Below are 12,720 nucleotides of genomic sequence, written 5' to 3'. Positions count from 1 at the left end.
ACATTTCTTCTACATTAATTCTATGGCAACTTGTGTGGAAGTAAAGGCTGCTCCAAACTGCCTACCTCAAACCACTCAAGGGAATGTGGCAAACCAATGAAATCATGAAGAATGCACTGCTTTCTTGAGAGTACGCATAATTTTCTCATATATATCTTCAATTCAGGATCTCTTTTAAAATGAGGATGAAAATGTACTAAAAGCAGTCAGTGCTGGATTGACTAGATTATCCTGCTGGGTGATAATGCAGATGATGCCAAACCACTACCTATATAGGCAAGTGAATAAGAAATTCTGTCCTCTGTAAAGTGAAAACTCTCTAGTGCGGGAGAAAGAATTGAAACTTTCAGCTTGGAGACTAAGATATTTCAGCTGATAGAGCATGAAATTATCTCAGTGTGGAGGAAAAAACATTGTTCTTATATTGTGAAGTTTAATTAATTTTTGATTAAGTTTTTTACTCTTACATTGAGCTACCTTAAGCAACAACAACTTCAACTGAAATTTATGTGTTTACTTCATATGAATATATTCCAGCTGCAACATTTCTAAAGGACACTTTAGAGATTTAAATGTTTAAAAAAATCTGCCGTAATTAATTTGCATGCCCACACACATTCACACACATGCATAAAATTTGTAAATCCATTCCCTTTATAATAGCTTGAACTTTTTCTTTAAGAAAGTAATAAGGTTTATAGCATATTTTATTGGAGGAGAGTAATGATTTGAAGTCTGATGGATATCAGCCTGTAAAGATTTTGAATGTATTAAATATTATGTTCATGTTGGAATGTTAAAAAATACCTAGTGGGAAAATTAACTACTGAAATGAATTAAGCATTCTTTATGCATAATATGAAAAACGTTCAGTTTGCTAATGTTTTCCACAGAGTTGTACTTACAGCAATTTTTAGGACTGAAAATGAACTGCAGTTATCCTTCCATTCTCTTATTTGCAATAAGGAAGAATTAAGTAATAATAAAAAAAGAAAATTATAGTGAAGCAGGAAGGAGGAAGATAAGCTAAAGCTCCTTTTTTTTTTGCTTTGATTAATTTTGCTTAGATGTGAAGTATTTGGACAAATTAAAAGAATTTATAGCACTTCTTTCCTCCCTTGTTAGGGATGAGTTACTGAGACAAGGCAAATAATGTTTGTGTGTTGAAGAGAAGAGAAGCATTTAATGGCGAGTGCCTCACAAATCTGAGTGACCTCACAGGTTTGAGAGATTTACTTGTACTTAGTAGAAAAAATAAAGAAGTCTGCTGATTTTTTCTTCAGCAGGAGGATAGATAAAGACTGATAGCAGAAGATTTTTCACTAATTCCCCATGAGAATCAAAGAAATTAATCAAAAGCATAGGAGAGAAGGAAAGTTTTAAACCAAAGGAGTCTTCCTCACAGTCTTTTTCTATCTAGACACAAAGAGTTTTTCTGGAGATAGTATTTCTGAGGAAAAATCCTGTTGCATGAAATTACTTGGCTATCTATTATTCTGTCATCTAAATGGAGCAAGAATTTTTATCATCTTTATAAAAATGGTCTCTTAGGCTTAGCTGTGATAAATTGAGCATCGCAGCCCAACTACAGAGATAGTTTTCTTAAAAAGAACCGCACACTGCACTCCTGTAGACAGAATGTGTTCCCCCAGCTGATGCAAGGGCTGCACTTTGGTGCTTTCTCTTTGCCCCTCAGAAGGTGTGGATAATGTCTGAGAGGTTATTCTGTGGTCCCTCATTTAACAAGCCTATAGAGTATCTAATCATGATCAACCTATGTAGGTTGACCAGGGTAATGACATTTTGTTTCATGCAAAATGCATACAAGAAAAATTTTAGAAAATATCAATAAGTGTTCAGTGTTTGCTTTCCCTGTGGTAGATGCAGTCTTTTAGTTTTTAACAAGACGATTTATTTTTCCCCACCACCAAATTTCATTTTTTTATTTCTTCTCTTAATATGCCATCATATTTCTTTCAGTTTCTGTAGTCTCAATAGTGTTACTAATTTTTAAGATTTCTGTGCTCTTTATATTTGCATATTTTCATGTAAGATATTCAGAAGTTTTGACTTATTAACCATTGCTGCTAGCTGTACCTTGATCATGAGAATTAAACTACTTTCTTCTACTTTTTGTCACCTTCTCTTTTCTGTCTTGACAGAGAACTTTTCATATTTACTCTTTTAACTGTCATTGCTGGAGACTTTTATACTCTTAATTTTCTCTTCTACTGAATACGACAAGCTGGCATGTAATTTGCATGCATGGCTTTCAAAATCTGCTTCTGAACATGACAGTCTTCTGAGCTGCTGTCACAGGTAGAGTGTTAATATCCCTTCCCATTAAAGGCACAAACTGTGGAGGAAGCAGAAGAGGAGTGATGGGTCAGACTGGTGGCAAAGCTGCTCCCCTTATACTCAAAAAAAGAAGAAAGCTTTGGCACAGCTGAGGCCATGACTAGGTTTCTGAAAAATAAACATTCAAAATAGGCAAATAATCTTTTCTTCCCAAATGTGATGTCATCTGAGAAAACAACAAAATGGATAACAGATTTTCTAGGTAGATGATAAGTTTCTGGATATTGGTTTGCCCATGCACTCAAGCACTGGTTGTGACATGGGGGCTTCAGAGTTCAGTTATTGTATCTGAGGTAGTTGTGACTCATGAAAAGCTATTTTGGCTACCAGTTCTACAAAGGAATAAGATCTCATCATGTAGCAGTTATTATTTTGTGTTTTTTTGTAATAGCAAAATCTGCAGTTGAAACAGTTGCATTGTGTCTAGTATGTTGGATAAGGATTTTTCTTTCACCTAGTTATGAGCCAGTCTAAAGCTTTTGTGCATTTTACCTCTTCAGTGAAGAAGGAACACCCCGAGAGCTTTGGTGGGAAGAAGATGGTTTCATATGTTTGTGCTCAGAAACTACCATCTCTGACTTTTGCTTCTCTCTGTTGGGATTGTGATGATTATGGAAAGCCTACATTTTGTTCCATTTTGGTTCTTTGAGCACAGATGCACCATAATATCACTGGCTGGGTTAAGCAGGTAACTGCCATGCTGTGCTTTCCACAATATGCTGTGTTCTGCTGGTTTAACCAGTGAGTTACTGATGATTTTATCATGTATTTAATCAGAGAGAATATATAAAATATGTATTTTTTTTCACCTAGTACTACTCTATCTATTGTGTGGTAATCTTTTCCTGTGCAGATTCTACAATGTGTTTTTATTCCCCAAAGTGTCTTACTTAAGGCTCTTTTAAAACTAAAGACGTCTCTTTGTCTGTTACTTCTTTGAAATGCACTAAGTTGTCTCCATTTTTGTTGAGTAACGAATGGTTAGAAGACACTGAATGCAGTGGGATGGGGAAAAGAATCAGGAAAGAAACACCTAAAACTCATGAGTTAAGACAAAAACAGTTTAATAATTGAAAACAAGTACATACAATAATACAAAGACAAATTATAGTAATAAAAAAGTGAGGTGGAGACTGATTTCTTCTGCCATGCCTACAGTGACCAGTGGGAAATGGCCTTAAACTGTGCAGGGAAGATCCACACTAGATATTAGGAGAAATTTTTTCACCTAGGGGGGTTAGGGGGGTCAGGGACATAAATAGTTTGTCTGGGGAAGTAGTGGAGTCACCATCCCTTGAGGAGTTCAAGATCCTGGCCCTGGATGATCTGGTTTAGTGGTTTACAGCACTGGTGGATGGTTGGACTAGATGATCTTGAAGACTTCTTCCAACCTTGACAATTCTAGGAATCAATCCTGTGATTCTATGACAAGCTCAAGTGGGCCAATGGGAATCATACTAAATCCAAAACACATCACTCTACCAGGTACTATGGGGAAAACTTATTCTATCTCAGCCATAACCAGCTAGGATAGCATATACAAGTCTGTATAAGGATGGATAAGGTGCTTAGGAACAATTCTAGTTCCCAAAATGTTGTAGAATTCTTCTGAAATTTCGTTCACATGATACTTGAATAAAAAATATAAAAAAATTATAAACTGCATAATTAATTTTCTTGATATGTAGCTTACATAAATGAGAATCAATTTTTTTGGTCTCTCAAGAAACTTATCCTTTATTGTACAATATCTGTCATGTAAGACAGAAAATACTCCAAAAGTTCTTTCTCTCCATAAGTGACCATAACATTTATAGAAAGACTGTGGGATGAGAACTTTGAGGAGCAGCCATCTTGGATTAAAAGTGATAGTACAATGTGTAAGAGCAAAATTAATTCCATTTTAGAGCAGAGCCTTAATAAAAAACACAAAGATTTCCTGAAGAAAGGACTGCAGATTAGGATAATGTAAGCATATAAAGGCACTTCTGGCAGTCTACTGAGAAAGCAGTAAACTTGATGGTAAGTTCTGTTACTGATTAATTCAGCTAGAAATTCCTACCTGATCTACAGTAAATGGTGTGATTTGAAAAACATACTTTTCTTTAGTAGGATCCTAGTAATGTTTTTTCAACTTTATATAGGTCAGAATAAGTACAGGGTACTCTGTACTTATAGTATAGAGATAAGTACTGACATGGCAAACAAAAATAATTTGGCCTTTCTTTCCTATCCTCAATTTTTTCTCTATACAAAGTGGGTTTTGCTGACAATGACTGTCTTTATATTTGAGTCTCAAGCTCACAGTTTGTACCTCCTATTCCTCTGGGAACAGGTTCTGAAATGAATATTTGATGTTTCTCTTTACTATAGTTACCATCAAGATACCTGATAGAAGACTACTCTCACTTTTTTGGGAGCCAAACCTGTCCTGGGGTGTATCAGGAGCAGCATCACCAGCCGGTCAATGTAGGGGATTGTCCTGCTCTATTCTGTGCTGGTGTGGCCTCACCTCAAGTCCTGTGTACAGTTTTGGGTGTTAGGATACAAAAATGACACTGAGTTCTTGGAGAGCACCTGAAGGAAAGCCATGAGGATGGTGAAGGGCCTTGAGGGGAAGCTGCATGAGGAGGTTATGAGGTCACTTGTTCAGCCTGGACGAGACTGAGGGGAGATCCCACTGCAGTTACACCTTCCTGAGGGCAAAAGGAGGGGCAGGCACTGATCCCTTCTCTGTGGTGAACAAGACACAAAGGAATGGCAAAAAGAAATCTCCAGGGAGGTTTAGGGAAGACATTAGGAAAAGGATCTTCTACTAGAGGGTGGCTGGGCACTGGAACAGGCTCACCAGGGCAGTGGTCACACACCAAGGCTGACAGAGCTCAAGAAGTGTTTGGACAAGACTTTTAGTCACATGTTGTGACTCTTGGGGTTGTCCTGTGCAGGGCCATAAGTTGGACTTTGACAATCCTTGTGGGTCCTTTGCTGCTCAGGATATTCTATGACTCTATGACTTATTACTTACAAGCATTATATTTGGAAAATAAAAGGATGTTGTTTTCAAGTCCTTTTTTGCATTTCTTTTCTGATTTTTGTTTCAAATACTTATTTCCCTTCACTGGACTCATCAATCTCCACTTCTAAAATCTATTGTAATTCAGGTTCTTTTCATTATCTCTGAATGATGATATTTTATGAACATACAGTCTTTCAGGATCTTAGTTGGTATGGTTACATGGATCATTGATGCCTGTTTGGAAAATAATGAAAAAGGCATCCCTTCATTAAATTGGATTACAGACTAAACCTGAAATTTTGGTTTAAATGTATCAGAATACATTACATCAATCAAATATCAGGTGTTTCTGTGTTAGCATTACTGACCATATTTAAGTGCAGGCTTTTCTTTTTGGGAAGCACTTAAGGAAAAGTGGGTTGTTCACCTAGTTACCCAGCAGGCTTTATTTCTGTTGTTTTCCAGAAATCCCCAATCAAATCTGCAACTCAAAATTTTCATGTATTTTTTGCCTTGCTGATGTTTGCAGTTATAGCTCTATTATGCTAACTCTTACACAATTAGTTTTCATAGGGCTTTCTGCAGCCATTAAGCATCTTGACATCCATTGCCTGGAGACATCATCACCCTTAAAAAGATTTGCACTAATATACAGCAATCAGAGTGTACAGTATGAAATAATACAATGCACTAGACCAACTATTCCATTGTAAAATATATTTTAGTTCTAGGTTCAGTCAATGTGCCCATGAGGGTTCTCAGGCATTTTCAACATTGTGCAAGACTCCACATAAAAATACCACCCCATGCACACACAAACTAATGCATACATAATTAAAATATCATTTCAGCCTTATGGAGGGAAAGGCATGTAGGACATGAGGCATGAGATTAATCTACTCTTCTACCACTTTAATCAGATAATTTGTCTACTCTAAATGAGAATTGATGCAAAATGGGGAGAAGACTTGCTTGGATTAGTTTTTAGACAGCATAACTATGTGACTTTTGATTTCCCTACCCGTTATCTTTGTGTGGCTCTGTAATAAAAAATCATGCAAGCCCTAAATTTGCTTAGAATCAAACCAAGAAAAGATCTGATTTATCACTCCGACCATCCAGAGCTGATGTAGTTCTTTCTGTTATGCGGAGGATTTCTATGGTTTTGAGAGCAGGAAGAGATCAACCTGCTTTGAATGGCTGCTCTTGTGAGACATTAAAAGAAAGAAGAGAAAAAAGCTGTAATGGAAAAGATGTTCTCAGATCACTCCATTTGTGGAGTAGATATAAGGACAGGGCAATATTCAGTAAAAGCATTTTGAGGATAATCAGTCACAGGAATATTAAGGACACCTGAAACTCCAGTGAATTCCATTTTTAAGGTCAGAACAGTGTTTTAGTTTTATAAACCACATATCTTGGCAATAAAACACCATTACAATTTTCATCTTGAGATGGTAGATGTTATGAAAAAAAAGTTAATTTCATCAAGTCTGACTTGTAAAGCACAATAAGAAGCTATTTAAATGTGGATTCCAGGAATATATGTACAAATTTCCTAGAGGTAAAAACATGTTATGCTATTATGTTAAAATTTGAAGCAAATATTTATACTTATCAATGGAGTGGCATTTCTTTATACTGCACAATATTAACTGCATAAAAATAGCAAACTTAATCCATAAGCAGAGAATATCTGAAATAATTTGTTCTTTTTCTGTGAGTAGAGAGTTATTATTATGTTGATGAATTGACAAACTTTAGAAAGGGGTATGTACAACCAGCTTTAATTGTTTCAAAATTATTAGAATGTGCCAGAGTAGAATCTATCAAAAATCAGTGATTTAAAACTGCTCATCATGCTTGCTTTGGTTTACTTGCTAAATTTTAACATCATCATATTTCAACACTGGTAGGACAAAACATATTTTGGAAATGGAAGTCTAGATGGTTAATTTTATGTTCATTTTTATTTAAATAATTACCATCACTTAGATCTGCAGTATTTACTGTAGTTCTCAAAGAGAAGACAAAATAAAAGCATGAATGTTCAGGAGTAAGATAGCTAGACTTTTGATCCAGAAATGACAGTTGGGTCATAAATGATTCAAAAAGATCAATTCATTTGTTACTTTAAATGTAATTATTGGGAAGAAGCACAAGTATGGATATTATTTTAATTCATCTTCTGCTTGCACTGCAATAGAGATCCTAAAGCTATGCAAAAATTTAATAAGCTAGTGTTCTTCATCTTGCATGCTCTTAACACCCAAATTTGTGCAGTGGTATTCAGTTCTTAGGTAGACTGTAAGTATTAGCGTAGGCTATTTTATATATGATGCATGGACATCATATGGAGACATGGAGAAATTGGCTGTTCCGTCTCTGCTGTACAAGTTCTCCAGCTTGCAAGTAAGAATATATTCTGTCCCCGGTACTGAATTTTAAGTTCCTTGGCCTCTGGGTAGTACTCCTGGGCTTATTTTGGAATGTTATGATTTCTTCACATCGTGATCCCGAGGCTCATGGTAGCATCTCAGACTGCCCCCTTTAGATATGCCGCAAAAGAAAAGAATCAAGTGCAGTGTCTGGTGAACACGTCAGGCAATGCACTTCTCCCACACACATCTTTTTCACAGGCATCACAAGATGACAGCTTGCAGAGCAGGTGGGATGGCAACTCATTTTTCTGAGGGCCATATCCCTGGAGGACTGAGAAGATAGCATGACTTCCAAAGCGCTGGCAGGTGTCCCTTATGTTGGTGTGCATGACAATGCCCTGGGACAACTAGCAGAAGTTGCACACCCACAGCAATCTCCTGCCAAGACTATGTATGACATCAGTTCTGAAAATAGTTCATGTCCTTTTTTTCATGTAGAAAAGCAAATATACATGCAAAAACATACTTAGTTGTCATAAACATTCTTTGCTGAGAACTGCGACACTCTTCTTCATGGTGATTTGCTGCTATTTGCTGACAACTATTGCCATGCAAAAGTATTTCAGCCCCATTTCCAGGCTATCAAACAAGCATAAGGGCATATTTTATGAAGGGCTTACTTTTCACTGCAATGCCTGTTTCCTCCTCAGCAACAGGTATCTAATCTCATGCAGCATACTTTCTGGGGGAATATTCCTTACATTTCTTTCTTAAGTCTCTCTTCCTTCACAAAAAAAGTAAAAAATTCCTTATAGTCACCAGAGATGGACTTCTCCTCTTTGAGAGAGCAGATAAGAATTCTAGTGATGACTGTGAATTGAGGAGAAGCACTGAAAAGAGTACCTGCTCTCTATAATTACTCATAAAAGAGTCATATAGTTATCCTCCATAGCTTCTGTGCTCCTACTTCTCTCTGGCATCACAAAAGTCCCAGTTTCAAACCAGCACTTCAACAACTAGAATTCACTTCCCAAATCTATTTTCATTTTCAACAAGTCAAATTATTTTTCCCCAAATCTAGTAAGCTTGTTTTGTCAAAAACAGTAATTGGTAAGTGATTTCCCAGCCTTTATGTCAACCCAGGACATTTTTCATCCTATTTTCTTCTTCTGTGCTGTTGAGGAGGGGGAATGAATGTCTGGATGGGAATTCAAACCTCAGCCAAGGTCAACAATGCTAATTCGAGTTTATTAAAAATCTAGTTGCATATTGTTCTGGTGGCATATGCATAGATTAACCTGAGACATTTGGTCTCAGGGTGTTCATAAGTAGAAAATAAACTACTGAATCAATTCCTATAGCAGCAAAATCTTCCCTTGTCTTCCATATTTTACTCACACTTTTCAAGTTATTTAAATAAGGGATGCATTTGGGAATGGCAATGGCTCAAAACAAAATTCCTTGTCAACAAATCAATTCATCCAACACAAATAAGGAAGTGGTTCAGAAAGATGGCAGTCAGCTATGCTGTTTGTTCCAATGGTAGGTAGCTCTTGATTGTGTTTTCCTAGTAGGAAGCAGCTTGTTGAAAAAACATCTGTATCTCAAAAGTGACTAATATTCCAAGGACTTGAACATATTGTACACGTAGAGATCATGTGGTGCGTATTCTTCAAGATGCATGTTTGTAAGTGTTCATTTGGTATTCTGAACTGTGAGACTTACTGCAGAGGTGCAATGCATCCAAATATGTTGCCAGAAACAGTTATTTTAGAGAGCAGGAGGTTTTCTCATCTGCTCAGGGAAATTATGTTCTATTATTGGTTGAACAGAGGCAGCTTAAGCAGTAGTGGACCCTATTGTTTGGGCTCTACTTGATCTGCTCTCAGTTGAGTACCTAAAGAATGTTTCCAGCTCATAATGGACTATACTTAAAAATCATCTTAATATGTCTAGAATAATTAACTTGAAAAAACCCTATGGCTTGTTCCAGTAAGCCCTATTAGGATTTTTGGGAAAACCACATTCTGAAAAAAAAACCCAAAAGCACAAAACAAATCAAACCAAATTACTTACATTCCTCTGGCATTCTTTGAACAGATTATAAAATTTCTCTTAATAATTAGTAGGTTTTTTGGCTCTGATGTTCCATCAGACAACTGTTTTGAAACTTCCCACTTTGCTGTATCTAATCAAAAGCAAATTTTTCCTGAGACTTTTTTTGCTATGAGAAAATGACTGAAAAAAGGGCCAAGATTCTCTAGAATGCATTTTTTTTACATTTTATGAGATCATGAGTGTTTTCTCTGCTTCTTTTTGGCATGAACAATCTAGGGTATAAACAGTTTTATTTACATAGCATCATAGCATAGTTTCCAATCACACAAAATCTGCAAAGACAGCTTGCTTATAAATGCCTATGAAGTACCAGAGATAGATACTTGCTCCTGTAATAACTAATTCTTTCTTCAGATCTTTCTAATAGGTCTCTTCTACATCTGTTTCACATAAAATTCTTTTTTTTTCCTCAGGCTGTGTAATTACAGAGTTCTCATTCTAACAATTTCTCTGAACGTCAAGACTACTGAAGTGTTTTGCATATCAGTTTAGTTATGCAGAAAGAATGCCTCAGAGAGTGGAATTGTAAAGCCTGAACCTCAACAGTCTAATTGAATAGATAAGTCTTTAAAAATCTGACTTCAGAGATTCATATTAAATAATAGAAAGGGAGTAGCAAATAGCATAATATTACCATATCATCATATCTTTCTTCACCTTCCTCTTGTTTTGCCTTAGGAAAATATTGGCATTCTGGTTTTGGTTGGATTTTTTTTTTTTTTTTTTTCCTGTTAAACTAACGTTAATGTCTAAGTGAGCTGTGCTTCATGATTATAATAATCACTTTTCTTCTTGAGCTGGTAGTTCTAAACTTTTATAACTCTCTGTTGCAATTTCTTTTCTTTTAATTAGATTATTTCAATAGATGGGAACTCAGTTGCATAATCAACTTTATTCCATTTTTTACCTCACAGCTGTTAAGGAAAAGGAGGGAAAAAGCTCTAAGTCACTACTGCATTCTATATTTATTTTCCAAATACAGCCTAGGAATGTCAGTACTACTGGGATTAAGCTGAAAGGTTATTCAAGATGCTTTACCATGCTAACCTTTATTTATGACTGGAGCAGACAAACCAGTGAGACAATATGCAATTCGAGGTTTCTCACCCTGTATTTGTGACCTGTCCATAAGAAATTTCCTTGGGAGAATGATTGTCTTGTAAAAAGCACTAATTAGCTGTTGAACTGATTCTAGCATATGGTGCAGCAGAACTTTCACAAAACTGGCTTGAATAGAATGGTGCCATCTGTCTGGGTTGAGTTCAGCTAACAGTCTGTCAGATTTTGTTGTTTTAACCTCTTCAGTAATTAAAGAGAAATTGGCATGGACTGCTAAGAAAATAGAACCTCCCAAAAAACTACCAAACCTTCAGTTCCTGTGCAATAAAGGAATTATTTATTGTCCTTGTGAATTATCCTTGTGAATTTTCCTATTAATTATCCTTGTAAATCATAAACAACCATTAGGGATAATATCAGCAAAATCAAGCTAATACCGTTTTCTCTCACATCCTCAAGCATAGAATTCTGATGTGAAGCACAATGAGGCTACAGAAGATCACTTGGTTTCTGTGTTCTGGAACACTGACTAAAGTTATAAATACCATTTAATTTAATCCCCTTTATTATGAGTCCCTGATCATTTCCATAATGGTAGCTATCTGCTGATGAGAAAAATGGCAATTGAAATTTAAAATAAAAAATATGCTGAATATTTGTCTATTAGCAAACAAAACATGCATAAGAGATTTAGTTTTTCTATTTTGCTAATATCTATAATAGATTTTCAACATCAGATATCATATAAATTCTTTTTTTCTTTAGGCCTAAGCCTTAGTGAGATTCAGCCAAATTACATTATTTCAGAATGAAAATAACAAGCTTACATTTCCACGAAGAGTTTTAGACCAATGTCATTAGCCAAAAGAGAGCTTATTAAAAATATGAAGTTTATCTTATAAAGCAGTTACTAAAGCAAAGAGAGAGTTTTTACCTTAGCAGGGTAGGGGTAGAGAATAGTCTCAAGACTGAGAACAATAAATTACACATGACAATCCATTGATATTTTTTCATCTGAACTAAAATCAGCTTCAGTAATACCTGCTTACATTTATGGAGCAGACAGTGAATGTTTTAAAATAGTGTACTAAAAGGAATAATTTTTTAAAATAATACCTTCAGATAAGAAGGTGACACTCAGAATTGTTTACCTCCTTGAAGCATACATCCTTTCCCAAGGATTGCATAATCCCATATAGCCCTTCTTCTTGATTCAGAATTAGCTGTCTTGGTCTGTCACTTTCCTTTGCATCAGAATATGACACTCATTCTGTATAATGAGATTTTTGCAAATGCAGTCATCCTAAAATTTGTACGATTACACACCTATGAGTCTTAAATGTCTAGTAAATTCTGCACACAACAAAGTCAATAAAAATCATGCAGAGACCAGAGAGAATATTTTTCTTCAGATCTCCTTCCCGTGAGTATCTGATGAGGCACAAAGGCAGGAGTCTGGCCAAACAGCTGGCCAGGTAAGTAGCTGGACACTGAAGCTTCTACTCTCTTGCAAGGACATCCATTTTCAAGCTTCAGAGAAGACAGATTTTAATGGAAACTAATAAAATGAAAATAGAGAGGCCTATCTGCATCCCATTCATTTATAATTACACAACTTGAATTCAATTTTTCTTCTTCAGAAATAATAATAATAATAATAGTAATAATAATAATAATAGTAATAAAAGGTTAATGAGCCCTACCACTGTAGACATTCAGCCTTTCATAAAATTCAATTAAACGAAGTGTACTAATACTAATAGTGTACTCTTTCTAACGCACACACAT

This window comes from Sylvia atricapilla, chromosome 1 (assembly GCF_009819655.1).
Source record: "Sylvia atricapilla isolate bSylAtr1 chromosome 1, bSylAtr1.pri, whole genome shotgun sequence".
Classification (NCBI taxonomy): domain Eukaryota; kingdom Metazoa; phylum Chordata; class Aves; order Passeriformes; family Sylviidae; genus Sylvia; species Sylvia atricapilla.
Note: the sequence above shows the minus strand (reverse complement) of the source record.